Below are 15,457 nucleotides of genomic sequence, written 5' to 3' on the forward strand. Positions count from 1 at the left end.
CTGATGTATGAGTGTCCATGTGTGTGCTTGTATGCACACGTGTGCACACATGCATATGCTGCATTGTGTGTGCGCGCATGTGTGCATACTGCTATGATGTGCCGCCTAGGTCAGCTTAATGAGATCGGCAGGAGGCCTGTTTTGGTTTGTTGTTTTATATCTCAGCTGTGTAAATATAAACAGACAGGTACGTTGAATAATTCAATGTCCAGAGTGGGAAAGAGCTGCCAGGCGCTCTTCACTTGTAGAATAGCGTGCGTGACAAACACCTGTGAAACCGCCGGGTCTCCTGCCTCATTAGCATTTGTCTCCGGAGACTGGCAGAGCCACCTCAGGGCAGATCGCTGAGTCAGCTCAGCAGGGCTGCCTGGTGGCCGTCAGAGCAATGGATCCTGACGTGTGCAGTGCCTCTGCAGGCTTCCCACTCCTCGTTTAATCCTTAGAGACACCTGACATCACGCTGCTGTCTCACCTGATTATGCCATAATGTAGTGTGACAGCCACACAGGGAGACAGCCCAGGATGAGGATGGCTGCTCAGGCCCTGGAGCCACAAGTCAGATCTGCCAGGCTGCCCTCCTTTCCTGGGCTCTGAAGCTGGGGCGACTGGGCAGCTGCCCACCTCTGCGTGCCCTCGTTTCCGCGTACGGAAGACACGCTTCTCCTTCAGTTCGCCGAGAAAGCCTGAACTGCGACACCCAGAAGAGACTTCACAGGTTGGAGGTAAAAAGGCAACACTCCGTACATGTCTCAGGGTGGCCCATGTGCTCCCAGAAACTCGTGTTTGGATGTTGCGTTCAACTTTGAAGCTACTTCCAAAAGCAGTTTTAAGAAGATGTGCTAAACAGCTTCAGGCGTTACTTTCCGTGCACTTTGTTTTGGTCAGCAGCCTTCCCAGCACGGGGACTCTTTCTGTCGGCGATCAAGCTGGGACTTGGAGGGGGTGTCTTTCTTACCGTATATTAGCCAGACAGTGAAGCCTCTGATTGTATCAGCTGTCCTTATGGAGGCCTCTCTTCCCCTTTACAGGAGCTTCAGCGTCCTGGGGATTTTTGTTTCTTGGCTTTTGTTTGTTCTGTTCTGTCTTGTTTTGGGACTTGAAGCTTTCCTTATAATTCGGTCCCAGACGCGTCTGCAGCGCTGCGGCTGTGTTTGGCCTTCCACTGAGGGGTGTGCTGGGACAGTGACCCTCTCCCCACCCTGTCGTGGTGGCAGGAGGCACAAGGACAGCCCTCCGCCATCCAGGGCTGCCCTCCGGCCTTCCAAACAGGGCCTTTGTGCCTCGTCTCCTGACTGTCTCCTGAGCACAAGTGACTTTATTTCTGCCTTTCCTTCCCGGAGGAGTCTGTCTCAAAGCGACTCACAGAACCCCAGTTCAGGTCACTTGTCACAAGTCTCAGGACTTGGCTGACTGCAGCAGGCATGCAGATGTGTTTTGTGCCTTTGTGTGACTTCCATTCAGCTCTCTTCTATTTAAAGTACATTACCCGAGTTGCTTCCTGGAACATAGTATTCTTTCTCTTGGGAAAAGATGTTCAGGATTTTGTGTGGCCTCCCGGAATGGATTTCATAGCTTTGCCAGCATGATGATTATGGAGCAGTTGGTGAGACTGTGGCCTTCTTTGTCTTCTTCCTCTGTCCTCCTGTCCTCTGCACGCTGTGGGGCCCCCAGGACATCTTCCCGGAGGGAAGGGCATTGGAAGGTGTCCCAGTAGAACCTCACTTTGGCCCCTCTTGCTCTGGTTGCTGTTTCCATTCAAATACAGTGTTGCACATTTAGGCCCAGACCAGGGTGATGATTAAGGTGAGGGTCTGACTGTCTGTGTGGGTGCCCCCAGAAAGCCAAGGATGATGGCCTAGCCAGAAATGTAAACTGCCTTCAGAGCACAGTGGGCCAAGAGGTGATGCATGGTCTGTGTGTCCTTAATGAAGTGGTAGACCCCAATCACCCGTCCCCCAAACATGGCCCTGAGAGGAGGAGTTCCAGGCCTCTCACAGGCTCCGAATTGCTTGCCCTGGGGCATCTTCTCTACAGGGCCCTGCTCTAATCGCGCAGGCCTACGGAAGGATAGCACAGCCCCTGGGGTCCGTCCCGGTCCCCAGCTGTAGGTGAACAGCACGCAGGAGGACCAGACCAACGAGCCTCCCTTGACCTCTGTGACTCCGGCTTGGACTCATGGCCTGGCTGTACATGCATCTGACACCTGGCTGGGACCTTGAACAGGACTCTTCCAAAGACTAGGGCACGGTTTTCAAATTGTAAGTCACAACCTGCTAAGTAGATCATGAAACTGATTTAGGAGGGTGGCATCTGTGTTTAAAAGAAAAATTAAACAGAAGAGAAGTGAGAAAATACTAGAGCAGAGCGCACACACTATAAATAGGTAGTAGTTTATATCACGTCACTGCGTGTGGGTGTGTGCGCGTATGTGTGCATATCTGTATTATATATATATATATATTTAAATCTATGAATTATGTACTGGGTCTCTTAAATTCGTTTCTTAAGGTGGGCTTAGTGCAGAGTCAGCGAGGGGAGGAATGAAAGGAGAGGCTCTCAGGGAACTGGCTGATCTGCTTCATGACACACACGCACTTTTCATGTCTGATGAGACGAGAGTCATACTCCTTGCCAGCCTGGTCCCCTCCACAGCTGGGTCCCCTTCAGTTCCTTTGTCTTTGTCCCCAGACCCAGGTGCACTAAGAAGAGGGTAACTTGCCCACCTGTCTGCATTCTCAGGTGAGGGTCTGATTTTCCATATAGATACCTTCCAGGCTTCAGCCTCTGACCCTGTTACCTGTTGGGGCGTCTTCCCCATGGCTCTGGTTTTGGGAAAATCACTCCCACCTTCCTGCGCCTTAGGGTTTTTTTGTCCACCACTGAGAGTAAAATTAATCCTTGGTGACTTGGCTAAAATGCTCTCAGTCCTTCTAAATACATTTAAATAAGATAAAACTAGAGGGGGTCGTGAAAGCATAAGCCCAGTGCCACACCTGGGACTCAGTCAGCTCCGTGTCTGTTACTTAGGAGCGCATTTCCATAGTCACGTTTGGCAAGTACCCTGAAACAGTAACCTACGAGGGCTCATTCTTTAACATTTTAAAGATTTTCTTCTTTTTTATTTAACATCACAGTAAGCACATTTTAGTGTATTAGGGAAACAAAAAAATACCCATAATACTTTCTGCTTAGAAACAAGCATTACAATGACCTCGGTGTTAATTTACCCAGTCTTTTTGAGAAATGATCCATAGAGAACGTCCAGTTTTGTCTGAGGACGCCCTCTGAGTTCACCAGTCACGGGTCTCCTGAGGGCCCTGCCAGCCCCACCCTTCTTCTTTGTCAGGTTCCCACCCAGAGGTCTCCCTTGTCAGACAGTGAGCTCAGCGTCTGGCCTTGGGCCTGCTGCCCAGGCCTGGGAGATGCATACAGCCATTGTTCTTGCCCGGCCCCCTCCCTGCACCGAGGTGGGCAGGAGGCCACGGGCCTTGGGACCTCCAGCCGGTGGCCCTTATCATTCACTCTCTTTCCTGCATCAGAGTCTGGCGGAATTGATACGTTAATAAAAGCCTCTGGTGCCCAGCCCCCATCCCAACATTTATGCAGATTTATTGTGTGGGCCTGTCTGCTTGGCTGTCTGTCTTAACAAAGACTCAGAAAGGGAGTCCTTTTTCACCCATTATTTGGAGAGAAGAATAAGTCTCTGTCAGATTAGCCTCCAGGAGGCGGGAGCTTTGTGGAAAAGAGCTTGCATAATCTGAGCGTCTGTCAGGCTGTGAGGCCAAGAATTTACCCCGCTGGGCAACAGGAATGTGTATTTTGTACGATTAAATATTTCACTGTTCAGTCCTTTCCAAGATCAAGTGCCGTACATGCTGGGCTTAGGATGGGTGTGAGCCCTTCCTCACACGGTGGGCACAAGCTTCCCCAGGTGGACGCTTCTTCAGAGAAGGACCGCCACTCCAGCCTCCCGACAGTGGCAGAGAGCCGCCATCCGCCTTTCTCACGACAGCCTCGGGTCAGAGGGACCGTGTGAACGAACAGCCGCAGATGGATGGGGAAGCCAGGGGCTGAGTGAGAAGTGTTGGGCCTTGGGTTTGTGGACCGCCCCTGCTGGGAGATCTCTGGGGGAGAGGAATTGTTACAGGTGCCCCCACGGCCCCCGTAAAAAGACAGTGTGGAGTCCTAACTCCCAGTAGCTCAGAATGGGACCTTATTTGAAGACAGGGTCTTTACAGAGATAGCAAGTTAAAAGGAGATTGTTTGGGTGGGCCCCAAGCCAGGGTGACTGTGGTTCATATGAAAAGGGGACATTTGGGCACAGAGATGCGCACCCCCAGGGATGCAAGGAGGAGACGGCCATCCACAAGCCAGGGGGAGAGGCCTGGCGCAGACCCTCGCGTTACGCCTTTAAAGAGAGTGCGGTACTGCCAACACCATGACCTTGGACTTCCAGGCTCAGAATTGTGAGATAAACTTCTGTCGTTGAAGCCACCCAGTCTGTGGTACTTGGTTATGGCCACCGCAGGAAGCTCAGTCAGGTGGCATTTGTCAGTTTATTATGAATTGACCTTCTAAAAAGCCTTATCATTTGGCACACTTGTCCAGGGCCATTGGCAGTTCTAGCCTTTAAAGACTTTCTGTCATTTTGTGGGGTCTTTGTGGTGGGACCTTGGTTTGGGGCTTTAAACATCAGGGCCTCTCGGGTAGGACTGGCCCTCCACTCTAGTTTTACTTTTTTTTCTAATACAAAAAAAAAAAAAAAGATGTTATTAAGTTGCCACAACCTAACACACCCCGCTTACCTGCTTCTTCCATTTTCTTGCCTGGGAGGGGGCTCCTTTGTGTATGGAGCCCCAAACTGGGGATCCAAGTGGAGGTGCTCCTGGCAGCGCCCCTCAGGCCTTGCTGCCAGCTGTGGCTCTCCTCTGGTGCCAAGATCAGGACCCTGGACTTGAACTTCAGCTGCTGAGGACGTGCCTGCTGGCAGTTCTGGCTAGAAGGCTTGGCCCAGCCCCTGGCCCATCCAGCCCGTGTGCCCAGCCAGCCTACCTGATCGCCAGCACGGCCGTCTCTGGCTGTCCTCCATAGTTTTCTACCAGGGGCTCCCCCAGGTTCCACAGTCCCCTCCTGTGTAAGAGGGTCACTCTCCCCTGCAAGGTGAGAGCTGAGGTCAGAGGGCAGTTCCCCACTGTCTCTGCCTGAGGGTTCTCAAAGCCCCCACCCCCTGGCGAGCTCCAGGCCTCTGCCTCTCCAACTGCCTCAGGCTCTCTGCCCGCATGTCCCCGTGGTCTCTGGAGTGTCACCACCATCCCCCACACCCCTGCCGTCCCCACCACCACTGCCTGTGCCCTCTCAAACACAGCTCCCTCCTCCTCCCAGTCCTTGCTTGGCTGAGCCGTCCGGGAAGTGATACTGGGATACAACTCAACCAGGAGCTCTTTGGAAGAAGGGCTGTTCATTTAGAAGTTTAACATGTAAAAAGTTTAGCCTATTCATGGACCTTCAAAAACAGATCAGGCCCTGGCCGGGTGGCTCAGTGGTTGGAGCATCATCTCATACACAGAAAGGTTGTGGGTTTGATCCCCCCGGTCATGGTGCGTACAGGAGCCAACTGATAGATGTTTCCTTCTCACATCACAGTCTCTCTCTCCCCGCCACCCTCTCTCCCCTCCCTCCCTCCCTTCCCCTCACTCTCTCAAATCAATAAGCACGTCCTCGGGTAAAGGTTAAAAAACCACCGGTCAGGAACTGAACTATGTTGAGGACGGACACCAGGGCTGCCTCCCAGACCGTGTGCTGGTGAGCACAGTTGTAGGGGTTCGTGGTGAGACAGGGTCTCACCCCTGGGACTGGCAGGGGCAGGGCAGGACCCTCCCAACACAAAAATGCCACAGCAGAGCCAGACTTTGTGGAGACTGAAGGTTGTGTAATCTGAAGACCATTTCTAAGGGAAAATCCTTATAAACCCCAAACTGAATTCCCAAGTGAACAGTGCAGATAAAATCAGGAATGACCCAGCTTGGCTGGAGGCAAGGCAGAGCTGAGGATGAAAGAGAGAGATTAGATACGGGGCCAGGTCCCAAGAAGGGCCTGAGGTTGCAAAGAAATGAAGTATCAATGTCCAGTTCCTTCTAGAGTTTGAACACAGGGTAAAAGCTTTGCTTTAAAAAGGCAGATTCTGGAGTGACTTGCCAGCTGGAGAGGGAGGGAACCACAAGTCAGGTCAGAGGAAAAAACCATGAATCCATGCTGTGGACTTGGCCCATGGCTCTGTGGAGGCCAGAGAGGTGTGACGGGGCAGTGAGGGGAGGGGACCAGAGCCCTCTGTGGGGAAGGCGTAGAAACAGGGTAAGGCTTTTGTCTCCTTACACTGTGGGGGTTGTGTGCAGGGTAGAGGCATTGATTGGAAGTGTCTGCCACTTGTGGGTGGTGACAGCATGGCGCTGGGGTTAGGAGAGGGTGAGGGAGCACAGATAGACGATAGATGGATGACAGGTAGAAAGAAAGAAAACTGAACACAAGCGCACGAGGACGCAGGTGCCACCGGGGCCCCGCGTGTGGCCGCCTCCACAGCTCCCAGTTCCCTGGCGGAGGTCTGCCGGGTTGCTTAGGACCCGTTTCTGGCTCTAGCACCGGTTTGCATCGTCCTCCCAGGGGTGTCTCCTGTCCTGGGTTAGTGGACCCAGGAGGCTCCTCCTTGCGTTTCCTTGGCCGCCCATGTGTGTCTCCTAAAACCGGTTCTTCACGATGCCACCAGCCATTTTCACCCTGCTTTCTAGACCCTGGACATTTTCTTATCTTTTGTCATGGATCAGTTTATGGTAATCGTTTCTGGTGGAGGGGGGGCCTTTACCTTGACCCTTAACCAGCCATATTTTCTGCAACTAAACTGCCTTAACTTTGTGATAGCCCAGGTAGGGCGGGATATGACCTGCAGGTTGTGACTTCACAAAGCCGGATGGCGCGCTGGGCCACAACACGCAGGTTGGCGTGTTCTGTTTTTTTATCGCAAATCTTCCCCCTTGACTTCCGAACACTTTCCACTTACTCTGGTTCATTTGAGTCTGTGCCTGAAATGTGGAAGAAGAAAAAGCAGTGTTGGGGAGACGGGTACTGTGGATCCGAGACACTGAACATCTTGTTTGGGAAACAAGAAATGTGAGTGATTTCTAGAAGGCTTTGGCTCTGTAATTGGAAATAAATGAAATAATTAGGGAATTGATCAAACAATATAAGGCAAGGTCAGATGCCTCATTGTCACATTATGATTTAGAAAAATAGTACTGAGTGGGTAAAATGGGAGCCAGGGCCTGAGAAAATGTGGAGAATCCATGAAGGGTAAATGCGGTACTCCTAGGAGAGACCATGGCTCAACACCGTGAATTTTGTAGTCATTGGACCCTGGTTTAAGCGCCACTTCGGCTTCCTCATCTAACAGCAGAGAAAGTACTGGAACTTACTGTGTAGAGTTGAAATGAGCATTAATTGAGGTGTGTGGGAGCCGTTGAGCACGTACTGGCACATATGCAGTAAACATAATTATAGCCACATCATGTCACTAGACACCTGCTAGAATGACTTAATTAAAAAATGGTAACACCAAGTGCTGGTAAGGATGGAGAGACCTGGAACTCGCACGTCGCTGGTGGGAATATGAGGTGACCTGACCCGTTTGAGAACAGTTGACAGTTTCTTAAAAAGTTGAACGTGTTCTCGCACACTGAGCAGTCCTGCTCTTCGTTGTTTACCCAAGGGAAATGGACATGTATGTGCTCACAGCATCCTTAAGGACTTCATTCATATTTGTCCCCCAATGGAAACTACTTAGCCATCCCCCTTGTGGGGGATGGGTGAGCGGGCTGTGGGGTGTGTGTGCACACAATGGAATGCGGTTGTGTGTGTGACCTCTGCCCTCTACAGACAATGTGGGTGGCTCAGTGCATCGCAGGAGTGAGGGAAGACTGAGTCCAATTTCTGTGGCATTCTGGGGAAGGGTGGTCGGGCTGGGGGAGGGGTGAAGGTCCACAGGGGAATTTTGTTAGGGAGATGATGGAGCTACTCTGTATCTTGCTTCTGGTGAGGGTTGCATGATTGTGAACAGTTGTCCAAACTCACAGCTGTACATTGCAGTGAATTACGCTGTACGTGAACTATACTTTAAGAAATGGAAAAACAGGCATGAGCCAAGGAAGTGAGAGTGATCATGTTGCTTGTGGAGAACCGGCTGGAACAGGCCTGAGTTGAGCAGCGAGGGGGATCGGTTGGTAAGGAAGAGGCCTGAGTGGGCAGGGAGGGCTGGCTGCTGTGGAGCGAAGTGAGCGCTTGCAGCGGGTGGGAGCCCCTGGACTCCCTGGGCAGCGGGGGGCAGGGTGAGAATGGCATTTGGTGTTGTGCCAGGGACATATCAGGGCCCAGCCAGGGGCCAGCGCATTTCTCCAGCATGTGGATGAGGCCTGAACACGTGGGTCCGTCGAGGGATTGTAGACAGACACATCAGGCTTTTTCTAGCGAACATTGCCTTTCTTAGAGATGAGGAGGCCGAGACCTGAAATCAGCAACTTTTGCTTTGGAAAATGCCAAAGGTAGGAGTGAAAGTCAGCCACCTGGGACATTCTGCCAGACTTGACGCACCAGCCCTGGGAATGGACAGCAAAATATTGTAGCCACAGGGTCCCCTCTTCCCTGGAGAGCAGAAGCAGCCAGCCTGGCCTGCAGAGCTTGTCCCAGTCCATCAGACAGGCGGCCCGGCCTGCCGTGCGGGTTCTCATGCATCGCCCTTCGTATAAGCCAAGTCAGGCTGTGAGCCAGCAGCCTGCCAGGGCCCATTCTCCCCGTGACCCCTAGTGCCATTGCGGTTACAGGTCTTGCACCCACAGCCTCCAAGTTCATTGGATGAGTGCTGTCTGGAAGCTTCGGTTGTGTACACAGTGGTACGTGGCCACCAAGAGGACTGAGCCCGGAGGTGGTGTTTCTGAGCACACCTAGCCCCACACCAGGTTTCCGCGGCCTGTTCAGCAATTTCCTTCTTCCGTCAACTGTTCAAAGGTGGTGGAGAGGCAGGTTCTGCGTGTCTGGCCACGTTGCCGACACCGCTTTGAGGTGAGACAGAGTAGTGGCTGAAACAGGGCTTTACAGAAAGCACTCTTTAACCTGCAGTCTGGAGACCTGGCTTTGATGTTGCCCCGGGACAAGCACCACCCACCTGCACTTGGAGCTGCTGTTGATGTGATATTTTATTTACCGCAGGAACTGTCTTCTTTCTCTTATCAGATGTTCCTTCCTTGCGCCACAGAACATGCAATGCACATGACTTCCCATATATGTGCATGATACCAAATCCTTCTGTTGCTTTTCTCTCAAAATGTCTAGGGCCCCCTTGAGTCTATGAGAAGGGTGTGCTGTGGCCTCAGGGAGCCGGCTGGCACCGGGCCATCGTGGTTCTGAGTGGCCAGGCTGCCCCACTGAGAACAGTGTGTGAGTGCAGGTGTGAGCTGGATGTGACCCACGGAGCAGGGCCAGGTGGGTGTTGGTCAGTTCTGGAAGGAGCTGTGGCATCTGCCCCAGCACCTGCAGCCTGGCTGGCTCTGGCCACGGTGGCCCTCCTCGTCCTTTAACCCCCTTGCCCACAGGGACCATGCCTCTAGGGAACTGGAATCCTGGGGAGATGGCGGCTTTCCTGGGCGCTTGGCCCAGCCATGTTGGCCAGTTTGCTCTGGGATCTGGAGGAGTTGGCCAACGTGCCTTCCATTACTGCCTTTTGGCCCCGAATGACTGGAGGGGTTGGTGGGAGGCCAAAGTCACAGCCCTTTGGGGTGTGTTCACAGTCCAGCAGCCACCCCACCCAGGTGTGTCCTCCTGGCCCCAGGCCAGAGCCCTGAGTCTCTGCTCACTGGTCAGACCTTCATTTCTTTTCTCCAGAACGGCCACGGTCATCTCCAAATGCTCCCTCCTCGCTTCCTCCTGCTGACTACTTCTCCAGTCCATCTTCCTTATCATAGCAAAATGATACTATTAGTGTCAAGATTTTAGTGTTAATAACAATACTAATGCTGTTGAACATATAGTATGCATCAGACTCTATGTGGTGACCATTAACTACCGTCCCCACCCTATAGACAAGGGCCTGAGCCTTAGGGAGGGTAGAGACGGGCCCAAGATCACACGCCATGCCGTGTACTCACATCTCTGAGACCCTTTAGGGCAGGGCCTGACCATATACAAGCATGTCTGCATCTCTGCCTCCTAGCAAAGGACCTGGCACTAGTAAATATCAAAGCAGTATTTGTTAGCTGGTTCCTTGGTTATCTGAGAGACAGCTTCTGCAGCTCAAAAGCTCCGTTAGCGCTGCTGATGTACACGCACTCCCAGGGACCTGATACCCAAAGTGGGGTGCTGGCCCACACTGTGCAGGTGGCACTGGTTTTGCTCTGCTCCACGCAGAGTCCTTGGACGGGGTTGCCCTTTCGTGTCATACCCAGAGGCCTTTGTGGGCGACACCACATGAAACCAGCTTTCCATTCACGGGGAAGCTGCTGTTGACTTCTGGCGTCATTTCATTGCTATCCTTGTCTCAGGGATCTGCCTCGCAAAGCCCCTGAAGCAAGAGTGATAAATGACTCCTCTCCACCCTGTGGGCTCTCAGCGGGGCTCACGTGGGTCCCTGCAGTCGGGTGACAGCGAGTTGTTGGCTGGTTCGCGGTGGCCTCACTCACATGTGCCACAGCATTGCTGGCTGTTGTCCGGGGTCCGGCCGAGCACGGTGGCCCCAGGGCCACGTTCCAGGAGGGCAAGTCCAGCGCACAAGCCCCCCCTTGCCTCATGGTTGCTGACATCCAACCGGCCAAAGCCAGTCACGTGGCCAGCCCTGGGAGCGAGGGGCCTTTCACTCCAGCTCTCTGTGGGAGGAGCAGCCAAGAAATGGGGACATTTTAACCTACCACAGTCCATTACTTCAGATCTGTTACTTTCATAACAAATAGTGAGATTTTCCACCAGAAATGCAGCCTCTTTTAAGGTACTTGTGACTTCATCTGGGTGATGAGAACACAGTTAGTGAGGCACAGCCTTTGGCGTCTGGTCTGAACGGGGACCCTAACTGGGTCACGGCCTTTGGCATCTGGCTGAACTGGGACCCTAACTGGGTCACGCCCCGGTTTCCTTTTGGCACGTGACTTGCCTCCATTTCTGCTGGCCCGTCACTAGGTCTCATTACATCTTAATTCTTGTACCTGTTATTCCTTTTACTTCTGTCTCCCGGAAGCTCAGAGTTAAAATTCAAGTCAACCAAAGCATTTTTGCTTCTTCATTTCCTCAGTCATAATGTTCCATTTCTTTTGTATTTCTATTTTGTTTTAAGCTACTTAATCCCTTTAGGAAGACTATGGGGTTTAAACCTTTGGTATGACTCACTAGCAGAATTTTTTTTTTGTAAATAGAAAAACTCCTGGCACTCCCGATTCATTGGTTTTGCTGCTAAGACTCGGGACTATAGTGCTATTGCATAAGCGTGTGTAGACATGAATGAAAGTGAGTTTGGATGCTGTGCTTGATTTGACTCAAATGAACTTTGCTCTCTTTCACAACCGTGTAAGGCCAACCAACTTTCTAGTGAGTTCCTTCCTGCACTTAGTTAATCTGGTTTAATACATCCTCCAGGTGTTAACATTGAGGCTCCTCTATCTGAACTGAACTACGTTCCAAGCATTTCACGTACGCTTTCTCTAATCCTCTCTTGTTTAGCATTCTGGTTAATGCTACTGAGAATTAAATTGATAATTTGTAAAGTTTTGGAACCTGGGTTTGAATCTAGCCCTTTCTAGTTTCAAAGCCAGTGAACACTAAGTCTTTGGCCTACAGAGAGAAATGAACAGTTAAACAGGCTCTTTAGAACTCATCATTAAAAAAAGAATAAACTGTCAGAGTCTCCGAGCTTAATGTGCGGTAGAGATGAGCTACAAGCACCAGCTGGAACAAACTCTCTGGAGTCTACACTCCTTGGTGGTGGTTTGTGAATGCCAGACTCCCTGGGTCTGCCATAGATAGAAGATGCGTGAGTGCTTATCAGTGACTGTGGGACCTTGGGAAACTCAGGTGATTTCTGGGGCCTTAGTTTTCTCTGCTGTGAAATGGATGTCTTCTAACTTCTAAGGCTGTTGTATTGAGAACCTGCTGTATGTCAGCCCCACCTAGCCTTATTGTCTTAGCATGTTACCTCGTTTCATTCGTGCAATGTCACCGTGGGTGGCAAACATGGTTCCTACTGCCGTGAACTCCAAGGAAGGCATTTGAAGTGGCCTGCAATGCCCGAGCACCTTGCAGCATGTCACCTGGCCCCCAGCTCCTCCGTTATGGCTAAAAATGAGATCAAGTGTGGGGGCAGGAAAAGCAACCTCTGAAAACAGATACTAGCGTAAGGTCGTGGTTTTCTGGAGTTGAATAAGGGAAGATAAGGAGAAAGGATAAATTTTAACTGGCATTCCCCAGTTACTGTTTAACTCAGTGAGGGCCAGGCATTTTCCAGGGATGCCTGGGTTTTAGTTATTCTGACTACCCAGGCGGGCCATGGGTCAGTCAGTCTATCCCAGAGCTGGCCTGGCATGTGGACAGAGCATGGACTCTGGGCCAGTCCCACTGGGGTGACACCAGACATACTGCCTATTTGCCATGTGCTCTTTTTTTTTTTTTCCTGAACAGGTTTTAATACACACGAAGGGGATGGGGCTCCATCCTTCTTGGCTGCTGCCTTCCTTGTGGCTGCAAGGACAGTGCTTGGCTCCCCTCTCTCCCTCTTGGCACAGGTGTGTGTCCCCACTGTTTTCCTGATGGACTTCAGGGCCCTTTGGTCCTCAGAGACCTTGAGTAGCTCCATGGTTCACCACTCACCTCTTGGATCCCGTCCTGCACGAACTTGGGGTGCTTGGTGAGGTGCCCACGGCAGCAGCTGTGCCTGGGCTTGCTCACATTCTTGGTCACCTCGTGGCCCTTGTTGAGGCCCATGGCCAGGGAGTAGCACAGAGCCATGGCCGCTGCTCCTCCCCGGCTGCCTGCCATGTGCTCTTGGTCCTCTCTTCGGTCTCAGTTATCTCATCTTTGAAATGGGGACGTTGATGTTGCACCTCCAGGATGCTGAGAATGATGGAAACACATACACGCAGCTGCTCTGCAGCTCCTGGCTTCTCAGTCAGTGGCAGGTAGTGAGGTCACTGTCCTTGCTGCTGACATCCCCTCCACGTTCCTTGTTGTAGGAACGGGGCAGCCGAGCCAGAGCTGGCGGCTGGCAGAAGCGTGCACTGTGACCCCTCCCTTTGTGCATGTGGTTGCCTGTGGACACAGCGTAGGTGTGCCGCTTAGTATAAAAGTTCAGTGCTAACAGTGGCCGCAAGCACACAAGATCAGTCTGGTCCTTTGTTGACCCAAATGTTGACCATTCTCCACTCAGTAGGGAAAGAGGGGGACACAGAAGAGCCAGGCTCCTCAACAGGCCTGCCGGAGCCTAACCTGGCAGGGCTGAACCCCGCCCAGGACAGCAGAGACCCTTCTGGCCCTCTCTCCAATTCCTGGGGAGTGGGGAGACCTCCCTAGGTTCTAGAATACTGCCTTGACCTCACACCTTAAAAGCAGAGGCCAGGCTCACACCTGTTTTTGGAAACAGCCCCTGTGCCGCCACGTGGGTTCCCAGCCGCTTTAACAGCCTCAGGCTTGATGGTGGCCCAGCTGCCGTGATGCCTTAATGACATGAAATATTGCACAGGTTTGAAGTTTCAACCTAAACGTGTCTATGTTAGGATTTATTATTCATGAAGGTAATTTAAAAACATGACGGAGTTTGAGAAGTAGAGACAAGCCTCATCATTCTCCACTCTAACACAAGCATCTTTATTTTAGTGCATTTATTCCAGGCTAATCCATATTTTAGTGCATTTATTCCAGGCTAATCCATATGGATACGCATTTTTGTGTAGTTGTTCCATTGTATACAGGAAATTTTGTCTTCTGCTTTTTCATTTACCATTATAAGCATTTTGCAAATTCTGTGTGATCTATATAATTATAATCCCCCTTTTTTTGAGAGACAGGGGTTTGTTTTTGCATTTATTTACACATTCATTGGTTTTTTTTTCTTGTATGTGCCCTAACTGGAGATCAAACCCACAACCTTGGCATATCAGGATGATGCTCTAATCAATTGATCTACCTGGCCAGAGCTATAATTATAATTCTTAATGGTTGCACAATACTCTTTTGAGGGTTTGTAACATAAATTAACCAGCCTCTTACTGGAGAATACTTTGTTTCTTTTTCACTTATAAACACTGTTGCAACATTCATGCACAAAATGCGTTCCTTGTTTTGGGTTAGTTCATTAGGATAGATTGGAGATGAGATGTCTCCTCTTAAAGGTTGTGTGTTTTTCTTTCTGGTCCTTGATTCGAAGTGCCAAATCGCCTCCCAGTTGGGCTGAACTAATTTACACTCCATCTTTTTGCTTTTAAATCACATAGTGGGTCTTCTGCTGCCCATGTTGTCATACCACATGCTGGTAAGAGTGTGGAAAATGTCCCCGCTGTTGGAGGCAGAGAATGGATGTGTAAATAAGTAAGTGTGCTGGGAATAAGGGGTCAGACTGCTTGTCCCTGACTGGGGCTGTCCATCCTGTGCCAGGGCACAGCCCAAAAGGGAGGCAGGTTCCTGTGGCATCCAGCACCCCTGGAACGCACCAGCGGACGGGGCCCCACTGGGGTGGCTCTTCCCTCCTCTCGGGTGCAGGTCCCTTGGCAGGTTCTTGCTCCATGTTGCTCATGTGAGGGGTGGGTGTGAACGCTCCACTCCGCTTCAGTGCTCTGATCGCAGCCGGGAGCTGTGGAAAAACGCTGCTTTGGGACAGGTGGCTGTGGAATCTAGGCCCTGATTGCCCTGTAGCCACCACCTTTCCCTAGGTGTTTACTTACCTGTGAAATGGGCTAACGACACACAACAACTCCTTTGTGAACGATGAATTTGTAATTAATAAAATAAAAACCTTTTGAGAAAAACAGATTTAAGACAACCTAGGCTTTTGGGCAATACTCATATGGCAGGTAGCCCAAGAACCCTAAGAAAAGAGGGTGCTAATGAGATCAGGTGAAAACCTTAAATTAAGAAAAATAAATGCTGTATAGTTGGCATTTACTGTTGGTCATTTGTTAGAAGCTTCAGGAAATGGTCACGGGTCTGTTGTCCCTGGTGGCAGAGGGCACACATCTTTCGAGGTGTGGCTCACGTGTTGTGTTTCTGGTCTCCCAGCCACAGCCACTGGTTTTCTAAAAACAACCGTGCGGGTCACCATCACCTTACCTGCTAACCTCGGCATGAATCATCTTATATTTCTGGGTACCTCCTCGCTTCAGGTTGCCCAGCCACGGCCTTGGCCGTGATGTGCTGGGCTCTGCGGGAAGCCTCTTTCTCTCCCCCCGCT

General features: G+C 51.2%; 1 protein-coding gene and 1 pseudogene across 1 annotated transcript in view; one reads left to right on the top strand and one right to left on the bottom strand.

The window, feature by feature from the left end:
• Positions 1 to 15,457, top strand: part of LOC149992466 (polypeptide N-acetylgalactosaminyltransferase 2) — a 167,394-nt gene that overhangs the window by 67,578 nt on the left and 84,359 nt on the right. The gene's annotated exons all lie outside the window — the stretch shown is intronic.
• LOC149992467 (large ribosomal subunit protein eL36 pseudogene) lies at positions 10,305 to 13,023 on the bottom strand (annotated as a pseudogene).

Source organism: Furipterus horrens, unplaced genomic scaffold (genome assembly GCF_987537825.1).
Source record: "Furipterus horrens unplaced genomic scaffold, mFurHor1.1.pri manual_scaffold_15, whole genome shotgun sequence".
In the NCBI taxonomy this organism is placed as follows: Eukaryota; Metazoa; Chordata; class Mammalia; order Chiroptera; family Furipteridae; genus Furipterus; species Furipterus horrens.